This window comes from Octopus bimaculoides, chromosome 1 (genome assembly GCF_046866305.1).
Source record: "Octopus bimaculoides isolate indiv1 chromosome 1, ASM4686630v1, whole genome shotgun sequence".
In the NCBI taxonomy this organism is placed as follows: domain Eukaryota; kingdom Metazoa; phylum Mollusca; class Cephalopoda; order Octopoda; family Octopodidae; genus Octopus; species Octopus bimaculoides.
Window position 1 is genome coordinate 95,319,092 of NC_142928.1, and position 15,000 is coordinate 95,334,091.

The following is a 15,000-nucleotide window of genomic DNA, read 5'->3' on the forward strand; positions in this document are numbered from 1 at the left end:
GGGCCTTGTGCCTAGAGTAGAAAAGAAGATTGGTTTCAAATTTTGGTACAAGGCCAGCAATTTCGGGTGAGGGATAAGTCGATTACATCAATATCAGTATTCAGCTGGTACTCATTTTATCGACTCCGAAAGGATGGGAAAGGGACAGAGTCGACCTCGGCGGTATTTGAACTCCGACTTAAGGGCCGATGAAATACCGCGCAGCCTCTTTCTCGGCGTGTTAACGATTCGCCTTAAAGACCGCTTTTAATATTGATTCTAAATTTTGGCACAAGGCCATCAATTACGGGAGAGGGAATAAGTCGAATACATCTACCCCAGTGTTCAACTGATGCTTATTTTACCGACCTCGCAAGAATGAAAGGCAGAGCTTTCCCCAGCGGAATTTGAACTCAGAAGGTAAAGACGGACGAAATATTGCTAAGCATTTTACCCGATGCGTAACGATTCGACCAGCCAGCCGCTTGACCACTTTTGGTATTAACCTATATTTTCTTTTACGAGTCACTTACATGACTATAGTTATTTAATGTGTAACTTGAGTTAACTCTAGCGAGATAGCTCGTCCATATCAACCCATATCTTCTCGAAACGGCCGTAAGATTTTGTACTTATTAAGGATTCCTCATGAATCATCTTATACTAAATTTCTTATCTCCCCTCCTCATTGATTCTAATACAGACATTCGGACCTCGCAATTCTTATATGTATATAAATGTTTATATAATTATGAATTTTTATATATTTATAAATCTTCGTATGTATATGTGTTTATGAATTCTTATAAATTTTTATCATGTCTCGTATATGTGAACGCATCTATGTATATTGTATGTTGTGAAGAATTTCGATAATTTGAAATGGATTGAATGAATATGTACACCGATTTTTGAAATTTGTTTCTCTCCTTCTTAATTTTAAATATATAATATTTGGTTTTAGACATTTCATTCCTAATTTCTGATTAATTATTGGCAGTACTATAATTAACCTACAAAATCATCCATATTAGATGTAAAGTTAACCATTGTTTTTGTTGTATCTCAGGAGGTTCATTACGTGAATTACAATAACACACGCAACGGTTCAATATCACGGTTAAATGTTGTAGGAGTGGTGGGGTTGGCAGGGTTAATTCCGTATCTATCGGTGGGTCTGGAACGAAGATCGGGTGGTGGTTGGGGTTGAAAGTTGTAGGAGTGGCGGGGTTGGTCGGGTTACTTCCGTTCGGAACCCGTGGTGGAGAGAGGTTAGCTTCTCTCGAGCGTACCGAAGTTGCTGGAGAATGAGAGGTCAGAGGTCGATCTATTGTCACATAGTCGCTCCAGTTGGTCGTTCGACGCATGCCTCCGCCACCAAGAATGGATAGGTTGAAGTGGTGGCAACTCCCCCCAGTCGGCAGTCGTCGGTGATTGGGAGATAAAGAGCAACGAATATACAAGAATAAGGTGGGGGGAAAGAAGAAAAAGGGAAAAAATGAAGGAGATAGGAAAAGAAAAGAAAAATGACAAAACTTTACAAAGCGCTATCAAAAATGTTGAACGAGTCACACACATGCGACATCTTCCAAAATCCTCCAAAATGGCAGAGGGAATAGAGCAAAACAATATAAAGAAGATAAACTGTTGAATAGTTCAGTTCAAGATCAAAAGCGGTGAAACGCAAAAAAAAAAGAAAAAAAAACAGAGCGCAGATCATTAATGCTTTTGTAATAGACGTTACGTTAACTCTCACGTGAAATAGTGTGATTTCTTTTCACTTGGTGTGTGGTGTGCATCTACCTACAGATTTGTGTGAATATTGTTGTTTGTACAATTGGTACCTACTGTGATCACTGCGGATGTAGTAATTTAGATTTTTTTCTCCCTTTCCCCTTCCCTTTCCGCTCGCCTTTGCAGAAACGTCGCAAGCAATTAGCGTTAATTCTTACTTAAAAAATTTTTTTTTACTGGATTCAGTCAATGGACTATAGCCATGCTGAAACAACAGATTTTTGTCGATTATAGTTCACCAAGACTTCCTTCCGCGCCCCACCATTTTCTCGTAAATTATTGTTCTTTTTAATTTTTTTTTTTTTTGCCAAAAAACTCACATTTTCGGATACAGAGATTCCGGAAAATTGCCAAAAGTCGGAATTTTAAAATTGCTTGCCCCCTTACCCCTCCATCCCCAATTTCTTCATTCTTCACTTTTTTCCGTAACCCTAACCCTAAAACCCCAACCCTTACCCTAAAACCCTAACCATAACCCTAAAACCCTAACCCTAACCCTAACCCTAAAGCTCTAACCCTAAAACCCTAACCCTAAACCTAAAATCCTAACTCTAAAATCCTAACCCTAACCCTAAAACACTAACTCTAAAACCCTAACCCTAAAACCCTAACCCTAACCCTAAGTAGAATCATTATCTCCATATTTTTTCGCATATTTTGAAAGAAAAAATTGTGAAAAAAAAATTTTGCAAAAAGTTTTGGAAATTTTTTTCAGGATCATAATCTCCGTATTTTTCCGCATATTTTGAAAAAAATATCCTGAAAAAAGTTAAAAATGAAGAATTTAGTATGTGTGTGTGTGTGTGTGGGGGGGGGGGTAATTTCAAAATGCCGATTTTTGTCAATTTTTTTGCAGATTCGTATTCTCCGTAGCCGAAAACGAGGGTGTGTGTATAAAAAAATTTAAATAAAAAAGGGGTGTTTTTTTTTGGTGGGGGGGGGGGTACAAAAGGAAGTCCTGCCGTTCTCCCAACACCACTGTACAATGTGATCTTTGCAATCAAGCAAAGCCCTCAGTACTTTGCTTGCTTCTTATTTTATCCTCATTATAAAGAGAAAAGACAAAGCAACTTGTGTGTAAAGACGCGTAACCACTACATAAATATCATAATCTAATTTTCATCGACACATTGACCCCACAAGTCTTTGCTGATGCAGACGCACACAAACGCGCGGATTTGCGTATGCGTCGCAAGACACTTGTGATGGGATCAAAGCCGAAACTAATTGGTAATAAACAAACAAAAAGCTACTATATTTCTAATCCAAATAGTTTACGTGTACTTCTATTTATATTTACCCCTATAAACTGATTACGACTAAAGCAGATAACAAACATTGATAAAACGTAAATGTAAACAATGGCAAAGAAAATGTAATAATTACGTCTAAAGTCTCTCCATGATAACCAAATTTTGTTTTGATGAACTGCGGTCAATGTCGCATACATCACATGGGAGTTATTCTGTTTTCTGAATACTTACTCACAGTTCTAGGAAGGCTCTGCAAAAATTTCACTGATACTGCTGGTTACAGCGATAAAAGCATGCAGGCCATTTAATCTCAGTCGAACTTCGCTTATTTATGCATTTGTTATTATCATTATTCTTTTTAGCTGAAGTTTTGTTGTAACACTTGGAGTCTTGCATGCGTAGCGGGTTTGCTACCTGCAGCCTACGGTATCGTGCTACCTGTTCTTTTCAAATATCTAATACTTTCTTGATTATTCTGCCTGTGCCAAGGAGATAAACTTTTTGTAACAGTTCTTCTGGGTACTCTATCTCGATTTCCTTTATATTCCTCTTGATGCCTTCTGATACTGTCCCCAAGGACGCAACAATAATTGGCACTATCTTCTCCTTTATTTTCCATAGCCGGGCCATTTCATACTTAAGATTATTGTATATGTCTATTTCTTTTTTTTTTGTTTGGCCTTCCATTATTATTATTATTATTATTTGCATATGAAGATACGCTCTCAACACAGTATATACACTCATGCCTCTGTTTCAAAGAGCTATCTCCTTTAATATTCTGCTTTTAACCTCATAAATGAATAAAGCAACAAAGGTTTCAGGAATTTGGTATTTCAATCGTGCAAGTACAGAGACAACATATGAATTAGCAACACATTAGCTGAGAAGCCAACAGTTTGTCCCATTCAACTGGCATAAAATATCAAATAAGCAAATTACAGATCACATTTTTTGTTCTTTGATTAGTCTTTCAATAAACAATTACATCTTCATGCTTAAACAAATGTATTCCTTCTTCAATGCTTTGTTATCGTTTGGCTTGGGTTTAGAAGTTCAAAGTCGGCTAAACCTTTTATATTCTACCAAACAGATAGCAACACTTTACGTGGGTGAAGACCTTCTTTAGTCTGGGGTGCCAGTGTTTCTCCTTTCCGTACCCACTGTCATCGGTGCATGACATTTTTAAAGGGAGCCTATTTCTCGCAACCAGTCGTTATTCGTTCCAAAAAAAGTTCATTGATTAGACGTGACACCAAAGAAAAGCACACATTCACTCTCTACGCAGGATTATACTCGGAAAGTTTGTGAGGAACTCAATGACCCAATTTGCTGACTTTTCCGATGGCACTCAGATGTCGATGAATGGTTGAATGACTAAATCCAAGCTACTCTTCTAGTTCCTCAACAGTTACGATGAGATTTTGTTTCATCCGGGTCTGCTGGATGTCTTCGTCGAACTCTACATATCTTCCAGTACGAGGCTCCTCTTCTAGGCTGTAGTTTCTGGCTCGAAACTTCTGGAACCACTGCTGACACTGGTTTACGCTTATTGTCCGATCCCCATATACTGCAACCTCCTTTTATAGCAAGTTGATGGAGGTAGTTTATCCCGTTCATCTCCGACTTTTAGTTCATGTAATTGAAAAAAACCGCATTATTTATGGGATGACCCGATACATACATGTATGTATGTATCGGGTCATCCCATATATATATGTATGTATATATATATACATATATATATATATATATATATATATATATACATACATATATACATACATATATATATATATATATATATATATATATATATATATATATATATATATATATATATATATATATATATGTATGTATCGAGTCATCCCATATATATATGTATGTATATATATATATATATATATATATATATATATATATATATATATATATATATATATATATATATAGGGTTATTTCAGTTTCCGTCTACCAAATCTATTCACAAAGCCTTGGTCGGCCTGAGGCTATAGTTGAACACATTCACCCAAGGTGCTACGCAGTGGGACTGAACCCGGAACTATGTGGTTGGAAAGCAAGCTTCTTACCACACAGCCATATACTTTTTATTTATTCCCTCATTCATGATACTATTCTTCACTATAACTCACTATCTAACCTTTATTTATTTATTTACCAATTATCACTCTGATTATATTCACATATTATCCATCACCCACTAAAACAACTTATGACCCCCTAACCCAGGTTTATACCAATATTAGCAATAAAATAATATTCAGGCTGCTGAGATGATTCGAAAACAAAACACCTAATAACCTGACGGTATATCTTTTCCTATCCTTCTGATGAGATTTTGCCAAATATAATGATTAATGATTGCTACTTTCATCTTTAGGCTTTATTGAAACAGCTGTAAGAAAATATGTTGGATTTTTGGTGATAAATTTTTATTACTATACCTCCATTTTGTTAATATATATACATGTGCGTGTGTGTGTTTGTGTAACATATGGTATAATTATAAACAGGGCAACTTTTTAGCCATGTCTCCGCAGACTGAAAAAAAATGATGAACGACCTTAATCGATTTTCGAACCTTATTGGATTCTCATCAGAGGCGTCTACCTCATTCTGACAGTCTCCGGAGAAACAAGCAGCCAAACTGTATATATATTCAACAAATGCAGCAGTTACTCGATGAAGGAGTCCCTAATTTGCATGCCGAAAGTGTTTAACACTATAAATACCAGCAGCTTGTCAACGGAGATTTATATATGTTTGTATATATATATATATATATATATATATACATTAATAGTAATGGTAAGACAACAAAAGAATGAAAGAGACCTCGATATTATGTAAACAGAGGAATTTATTTGTCATACAATATTCGGTTGCCATAATAAAACTCCAGTCATTTTCATCACATATTTTAATTGCCTCGATAATTGAAGAGATGCCGGTGCAGGTTTCCGACCCGACATTCGATACTCGGAGTTTTATTATGGCAACCGAATAATTGTCACATATTATATTACACACACACACACACACACACACACACACACACACACACACACACACACACACACACATATATATATATATATATATATATATATATATATATATATATATATATATATATATATATATATATATATCGCTCTCTCTCTCTCTATATATATATATGAGCAAACTTCTAGGCTGGGAAAACTCGGGATGTACAACCGATATTGCTCTGCTATCACTATCCGTAACAGTTCCACTCAGGAAAAGCGTCAAAGAAGGAGATATCATTTCTACAAAGCTCTTCACTGCATGTCCTGAAATGACGACTATGTTCTAATTATTACATTTTCATTGTTTGCTTTTTCGTGCCCATATATCAAATCAATGTAGTTAGTTTGGAGCGATAAAGTTCTTAACTCATTTCTATCTACGTTTCAGGTTATGTGACTTTCATCTTCAGGACCTCAAGTGGCGTCCTCTTCTGTACTACCCCAGTTTATAGAGGGCAGTTTTTTTTTATGCATACATCAAAACCAGTACTTATGTAGATTTTGAAGCTCTAATTTTATAGTTAGACTGTCAGTGATCCACGTCATTGGATTCATATTTTCCATCATCATATTCCTATTTTGGCTATGAAAACATCATGTTTCCCAAAATACACGTTTTTGCCATTTCACGTCATCAGTGACGTAGTCATCCTATTTTTGATGCATGTATGTTGCTTGCGAGTTATATGTAAATCTGGTTTTGCAATACGATATTTCCCATTATTATGTGCCTATCTCTGTTGGGAATTCTATAAAGTTTGGTTGTATTATCTGTTTATATTATTTTTACAACGATCGGAGCAAAAAGTGCTCCTCACGAACGCACGTTCGTGAGATGGTTGTGATATATGAACAGCTTTGAATAAAAACCGGAAAGCGAAGTATGAACACGCTATACACATGTGCACACTGAATTCATAAAACGGAAGAGAAGAATAAAAACGCAATGCGCATGTCATATAGAACGGAGGAAGAGAATAAAACAAGTTATATGATGGTCTGCATGCTACGACTGACACAAAAATCACGCAGCTTTGCTGCAAATTTCTGTTTTCATATAGCTTTGTTTTATAGTCTGTAGGATGTAGGTGATCATATGATACAGTGTACTTCTTTTAAAACTATATTTTACCAATTAGTTAAAGAACCGTTTTGGCCGGTGATGCGGATGATGTCAAACACAAAGACATACACGGTCAACGACATACGCACTCATAATAATTTTCCGTAACTCGTCGTGTTTGTGCGCGCGTGTGTACAATATCACGCACACACACACAAATGTATGCATGTATGCATGCATGTATGTATGTACGTATGCATAATTGGTGGGGTTGTGAAACGTTCATTAAACAGCATTCACAAAGTATTAATCAAACCGAGTGTAGACAGAACTCCCTTGTCAAATGTACCGCTAAGTGGAAATTAAAGGATTCTGGAGTCACTTCGATGTAAAGTGAACTTGCTGTCACAAAACCACGAACGTACAACCCTTACAAATTGGTAAAAATTTTACTTGCATCTGGTGAGAATCTAATAGATCTGAAACGTTCGTACATTTATCAGGCTGTTTCTATAAAGAAAATATCCCAACCTATATATACACACATACTGCTTTCTTTCAGTTCCCATCTACCAAATCCACTCACCAGGCATGGGTCGGGGCTGTTTTAGAAGGCACTTGTTTAAAGTGCTACGCTGTATACACACACACACACACACACACACACATGCATGTACATACATATATACACACATACATACATACATGCATTCATACATACATACATACATACATACATACATACATACATACATACATACATACTCAAGCTTGTGTATTAATGTATTCGTGAGATTTTTGATGGAGACTTTTGTTGTGGATGTTTTCTTAATTACTGTTCCATGCTTTGGAGAGTTTCAGTAACATATCAATTTTCCTACAAGATGAGCTTGTTCCAGTCCGAAGAAACGGGCGGAGGAAGTAGAAAATTTCGGGGTCAATAACATAAGTACCTGTTGAATCGACTTACCCCTCCCTCAAAATTTCCGACCTTGTGCCAAAATCTGAAACGAATATTTCTTAGTCTGCTAATATATATATGCTATGAATGGAAATTTTCTTGAAGCTTCGCTAGAAATTTGGTACACAGAAATGAATGTGCACAAGAAACGGACGATTCTGTCATATTCTGAATGTACCTACTTGACACAGAAATCTATACTGTTGCTCCAGTCTGACATTTAAAGGCACTCAATTATTTCTACTGTTTTTTAAACAAACAAAATGAAACTTGGCGAAAATTTTATAACATTCAAAAATTCTAACAGTACTAAAGAATATATATATATATCCATATACATACATACATACATTCACACACAAATATCTATCTAGCTACATACGTATAGATGATATACGTACTTACATACATTATATATATATGTATATATATATATATATACTTGTTAAAGAAATTTCTATCTATATTCATAATTATGAATTATGCACAAATAATTGGAGATGGTTGGACTTACCAATATCAGGTAACAGGGTTTTAACGCAATTAGAAATCTGTAAGCTTGTTCCGCCTTATTGCTTTAACAATTTCATTAATTTTAGCCGACTGACCGATATTTGACGAAAATTTCACTTTCCCATTTGGTTGTATATACGTTATCTCATATTACTAATAAATGATTTCGATAGACCTTACACGTTTAGTCTTTATTTTTGTTGTTGAAATATAGTCCAGAGTATATAGATACCGCATATACATATGCACGCAGACATATACGTTTTTATCTATATCTCTCACCTTTTTTCTTTCTTTCTTTCTTTCTTTCTTTCTGTACTCACACATACACGCATATTGTGTGTGTATGTGTGTGTGTGTGTGTGTGTGTGTGTGTGTGTGAGTAAGGAACGAGAATGATACGTACATACATATACGCACACATATAACTATGTAGATAAGCTTAAGAGTATACGTATGTTTATATTTTGCTACACAAGTAATGTGTGTACGTGTATGTGTATGCATATACACCTACATATACATATATACATATATATATATATATATATATATATATATATATATATATATATATATATATATATATATATACATGTTACATGTATGTATATATGTATATATATATACATGTACACACACACACACACACACATATATATACATTCATAAACAGAGAAACGTTAGAAAATTCGAATTGGGAAAGAGAGATGAAAGAGGAGAACGTTTAGGCACCATGGCTGAGGCGAAAAGGCTTATTGCAGGAACAGTCTGTTCAGAAAGATCTGAATAACTTCAAACGTTCAGCCGCGAAATGAAGTCGACTACATTCTAGATCAGGGGTTTTCAAACTTTTTGACTTGCGGACCCCTTTATATTTCAGGCTTTACCTTATAAACGCTTATGAAATTTATACATAAATATTTGCTTAAAATAACATATATTTTTACATTTATTTATTTAACAGTTTTAAACAAATAGCTTTGTTGTCAATTAAAAGATTTCGATTAAAAAACATATATAAAATCAAATTGCCCATTAAAAGTATTTGCTGTCCACGGACCCCTGTGGTCCGCGGACCACAGTTTGAAAACCCCTGTTCTAGATGACAAATGATGCATACTGCAGGCAGTCTTATTCATAACACCATTTAATACTAGCAGCGACGATCGCATAACATCATTTAATTCTGGCAGCGATGGTCGGTTGCTACTGGCGAAGATCATCATCAGTGTGATAATAGAGTAAAAATGCACTGCACGTCTAGCTGAAAGACCGCTAAATAATCTACTGCGGGCTGCAGAAAAAGGATGCTGCGGGAAACGTTGGCATATAAATAGAAGAAAACGGTGCTTAAAACATAGATGTCTGTCTGTCTGCCTGTCTGCCTGTCTGCCTGCCTGCCTGTCTGTCTTTCTGTCTGTCTGCCTGACTGTCTGTTGGTCTGTCTGTTTGTCTACCTGTCTGTCTGCCTGTCTGTCTGTCTGTCTGTCTGTCTGTCTGTCTGCGCATACATGCACGTATATTTTTGGCGTCAAAAGTATTTTATAAACTTTCGAGAGAACATGGAATAATTTTTTTGGAGCGGGGCGCATTGGATGGACCTTGAAGGACATTACATAAGGTTATAAATAGCAGCATGTAAATGTTGGGCTAAAAAACTGCCTATGTTGCATATTACACGCTTTTTTGTTTTTCTTTTCACGTCGGAGTAACCAGTAAACATCGAAGAATCAACACCAAGAAGGAAGAATTATTATTTACATATTTATTCGTTTGCCCGACATTGGTGTTTAAGCCGCAGGGCTGAATTTTTGGGGAAATTTTGGTTTTATCCACACATAAAGTGCACTGGTGTTTAAAAGACCTATTCAGCTACGGGTCCGCAGCTAGCTTTTTTGTTATTGACGTGTATGTAGTTTCAAAATGCCTAAATTTACAACTATGTGATGTACTGTTATTGTTATGATTTTATCTTACTATAATAAACAACAAACACATTTCTTCCAAATAAAAGTCTTTGTTAGATGAAAATAACATTATCAAACATGAAGGTAAAACAAAACAAATATGATTTTTTTTTTCCAGGCACTAATGTACTGGAGCCGTAGTCTTTCACGTTGTTCATCAACCGACCTTTTCTCTGAAAAAATCAGTGGAATCAGTCGATCTCCATACACAAATTATTTTCCTCCTGAAACTTATAAAAAAAGCACACATATTAGGCGCCCCTTTCTATAAGCTACACACTAAATTTTCCAGGTAGACGTTTATACATCGGAAAATACGGTAATTGTAGTGGCAGTGACAAGTTCGCTCGCTGGTTAGTAGTTGATAGTGTAGAGGTGACTGTCTGCCAGTAGAGAAGGAAAGAGTAAGGAATGCACGGTGCTGACTAGAAAGGAAGAAATAATAATATGCGGATAGAATAGAGTGGTGACATTTAGCAGAAATGACCCGGAAGTTGTTCCTCTATCGCAAACAGCAGTAGATTTCTTCAACTGAATACACGTCGATGATTGGTTAAAATTACCCAAATACAAACTTAACATGAAATAACTTCTAAAGTACCAAATTTTATCAAAAATGTTCAAAGTAAAACGTGTTCTGCGTGAGATTTTACACCAGTATACGAAGTTTCAAACAGTTTAGTTAAAAATAATTAATTAAAAAATCTGTGGGCCAAACTGAACAGATGTATGTGTGTGTGTGCGTGCGTGCGTGCATGTGTGTGCGTGCGTGCGTGCATGTGTGTGTGTGTACCTATGTATGTATATATACAGAAAGAGAAGCGAGAGTGGGGTGGGGCAGGAGTAATAAAGTTGTTTTCGATTGTAAAGTTCAGTGTACAAAAGATAACAGTTAATACGCAATTTAAAAACCTACCTATTTATAGTTTAGAAATATTCATAGTTTGTGGCCCACGCAGGTGTGTGTGTGTGTGTGTGTGTGTGTGTGTGTGTGTGTGTGTGTGTGATCCAAAATTTCACTTTTATTACAATATTTTACAATAAATCAAGTTGTATGAGAAATATCTTAATACTAGTGTGTATAAATGGAGAAATTTAATTCTGGGTGTCTAAGAAATCGATAATATCATTCTTGTGAAGGCACTTGGCTTAGTGGTTAGGGATATTTGGCTCACGATCGTAAGGCCGAGAGTTCAATTCCCGGCGGCGCGATGTGCCCTTGAGCAATATACTTTATTTCATGTTGTTCCAGTCCACTCAGCTGGCAACAATGAGTAGTACCTGTATTTCAAAGGGCCAACCATGTCCCCCCCCCCCCTCTGTCACGCTGAATCTCCCTGAGTACTACGTTAAGGGTACGCATGTCTGTGTAGTACTCAGCCACTTTCACGTTAATTCCACGAGCAGGCTGTTCCGTTGATCGGATCAACTGGGACCCTCGTCGTCGTAACCGACGGAGTGCTAATATTATTCTTGCATGACAGCAAATTATATATATGTATCATGAGAATATTTTTACATTGTGTAGCAATACAGGCATACATGATGGTATCTTTTTTTTTATCTTTACACGTCTTAACAAGAAGGGTGGGGGAAAGGAAGTTTCCAAAGTCTTTGCAGGACCTCCAAAGCTAATGGGTGGAAGGAAGAAACACCTTTAAACGAAAAATTAGGTTTGAATGTTTTTAAGAGAGCAGACTGTACTAAAGATACCTATGGGCCAGGTGTACGTGATAAATGTACTATCTTTATCTTTTACCTTTTATCTGTTTCAGTCATTAGACTGCAGCCATGCTGTAACACCGCCTCAAAGAACTTTTAGTCGAAGTCAAATGAATCGACCGTGGTACTCATTTCTGCCGAACCACTCAGTTACGGGTACGTAAACAAACCAATATCGGTTGTCAAGAGATAGTGGGAATACATACATAGAAAAAATACACATATACAAACTTACACACACGCGCGCATACAAACACACATACTACGGGCTTCTTTCAGTTTCCGCCTACCAAATTCACTCACAAGGTTTTGGTCGGTCCGAGGCTAGGATCTGTTCTGTTCGGTTCACAGATTTTTTAATTAATTTTTTTTTAACTAAACAGTTTGAAACTGGTGGAATGTCTCAGGCAGAATACGGTTTACTTTGAACATTTTTGATAAAATTTGGTACTTTAGAAGTTACTTCATGTTAGAGTTGTCGTATTTGGGTAATTCCAACCAATCAACGACGTGTATTCGATTGAAGAAAGCTACTGCTCTTTATGATAATAATCGAAGAGGAACAACTTCCGGGTCATCTCTACTAAATGTCACCACTCTGTTCTATTTTATTTATTGTTTACTGCCTTGGTTGCATATTACACGCTTTTTTTAGGGAGTGGGGGGTTCTCCCGTCGGAGAAACCAGTAAACATCGAAGAATCAACACCCAGGAAGAAGAAATATTATTTACATATATTTATTCGTTTGCCCGACATCGGTGTTTTATCCACACATAAAGCGCACTGGTGTTTAAAAGACCCATAGAGCAACGAGTCCGCAGCTAGCTTTTTTGTTATTGACGTATATGTAGTTTCAAAATGCCTTACTTTACAACTATGAGATGTATTTTTATTGCCATGATTTTATCAGCAGCAAACACATTTCGTCAATATAAAAGTCTTTATTAGATGAGAAATAACATTATCAAAACATGAAGGTAAAACAAAACAAATAGCGGCTTAGACACCAGCAAATGCAGTAATTGTAGTGGAAGTGACAAGTCTCTTGCTGGTTGCTAGCTGATAGTGTAGAAGGGATGGAAAGAGTAAGGAATGCACGGTGCTGATTTGAAAGGAAGAAAGGATAAAGGTAACATCATCATCGACCGACTTACAAATAGAACAGAATGAAGACATTTAGTAGAGATGACCTGGAAATTTCTCCTCTTCGATTACTATCGCAAACAGCAGTAGCTATCTTCAACCGAATACACGTCGTTGATTAGTTGAAATTACCAAAATACGACAACTTTAACACGAAATAAGTTCTAAAATACCAAATTTTGTCAAATATGTTCAAAGTAAAGCTTGTTTTGCCTGAGACATTCCATCAGTATACGAAGTTTCAAACTGTTTAGTTTAAAAAAAAATAATTAAAAAATCTGTGAGCCAAACTGAACAGATCCCAAGGCTGTAATAGTAGACACTTGTCTAAGGTGCTACGCAGAGGGATTAACATTTCGCTCTTGACATTTTGCTCTCCAAGAGACCAAAGACACAATCACTACGCATATCTAGGGAACACTGTTGTATCTCACCATAAATAAGGATCTTTCCTGGTGAAGGTACATCCTCAGCATAACAAAAACTGACCTTCCTATTCAGTGCTAGAAAGCAATTCATCCCCCAAAACCAGCAACTCTCATCAAAGCTCAGACGAGTCACTCAATAGCCTATTGCTACAGTTTAACGTGCTACTGACATACATACATACATACATACATACATACATGCACGCACGCATATACATACATACATACATACATACGTACATACATACACACACCTCGTATTGTATTTCTCAAAAGGACTCTCGATTGACTGGACAACAAGTCCTTCGCCAACACACTTCAACATTGGATTAATAGATGTGCTAGTTCCTTCTATGTCTTTTCGATTACTACCACAGTCGTTTCTACTTCACGGAGATAACTAGTATTAGAAGCCATGCCACTTCCACTTCGGCACTCTAAACTCACTCGTCTCTTCTCCCATCACGCATACTGTGTTGACTCTGTGAAGTGACATTGACCATCATATCCAGTTCTTTCTCACCAGGACGATGTCTGTGGAATTTTCCTTTTTTTTTAATTATTTTCCTGTACGTATCGCAGATCAAGATGGGAAGGATAACTTCCCTTGGCAAAAATAGACAGGACACAGATATGTGTCGATAAGCCAGCTGGAGGAGATGTTCTCCTGGGGCTAAAAGCAACAGTAACATCCACCCTTAGGGGTCAGCCACATTTAAATGGCAAATATACTTCACTTTATCTAAGAGTATGTTTGATACTAAATTAGCTTTACTAAATTAGAACGAAATGCTTTGAAGAGCATTCTGATTAAACATCACTTTTTGTATGTTGATTTTGACGTTTTCACAATCCATGACGTATGATGACTCATTTTCAGTTGTTAGTTGCTAAATAATATCCACAAGTATAAGCTAGCATTCAATTCAAAACTCATGATTTCATGGTTGAACGGGTTTTGGGGTTAGGTGTGATCTCAATACTGTATAGCAGCTTTCACTGGATAGGTTTGAAGCAAAATATTTTAAACACCCAAATTGTAGTGATATGCATTGTTTGAAGACGTTCATCTGCTTGAACTGCCTCAAGGGAAAATCTC

General features: G+C 36.4%; 1 protein-coding gene across 2 annotated transcripts in view; it reads right to left on the bottom strand.

The window, feature by feature from the left end:
- The window catches only part of LOC106873159 (uncharacterized), a 329,246-nt gene that overhangs the window by 294,265 nt on the left and 19,981 nt on the right, over window positions 1–15,000 (bottom strand). Inside the window, exon 1 of one of the 2 annotated variants that reach the window (XM_089354165.1) lies at window positions 8,639–9,034. The exons of the other annotated variant lie outside the window; for it this stretch is intronic. The gene's annotated coding sequence lies outside the window, so the exon portion shown is untranslated. Of the gene's footprint in view, window positions 1–8,638; window positions 9,035–15,000 lie in introns of those variants that run through there. 2 annotated transcript variants of the gene reach the window in all.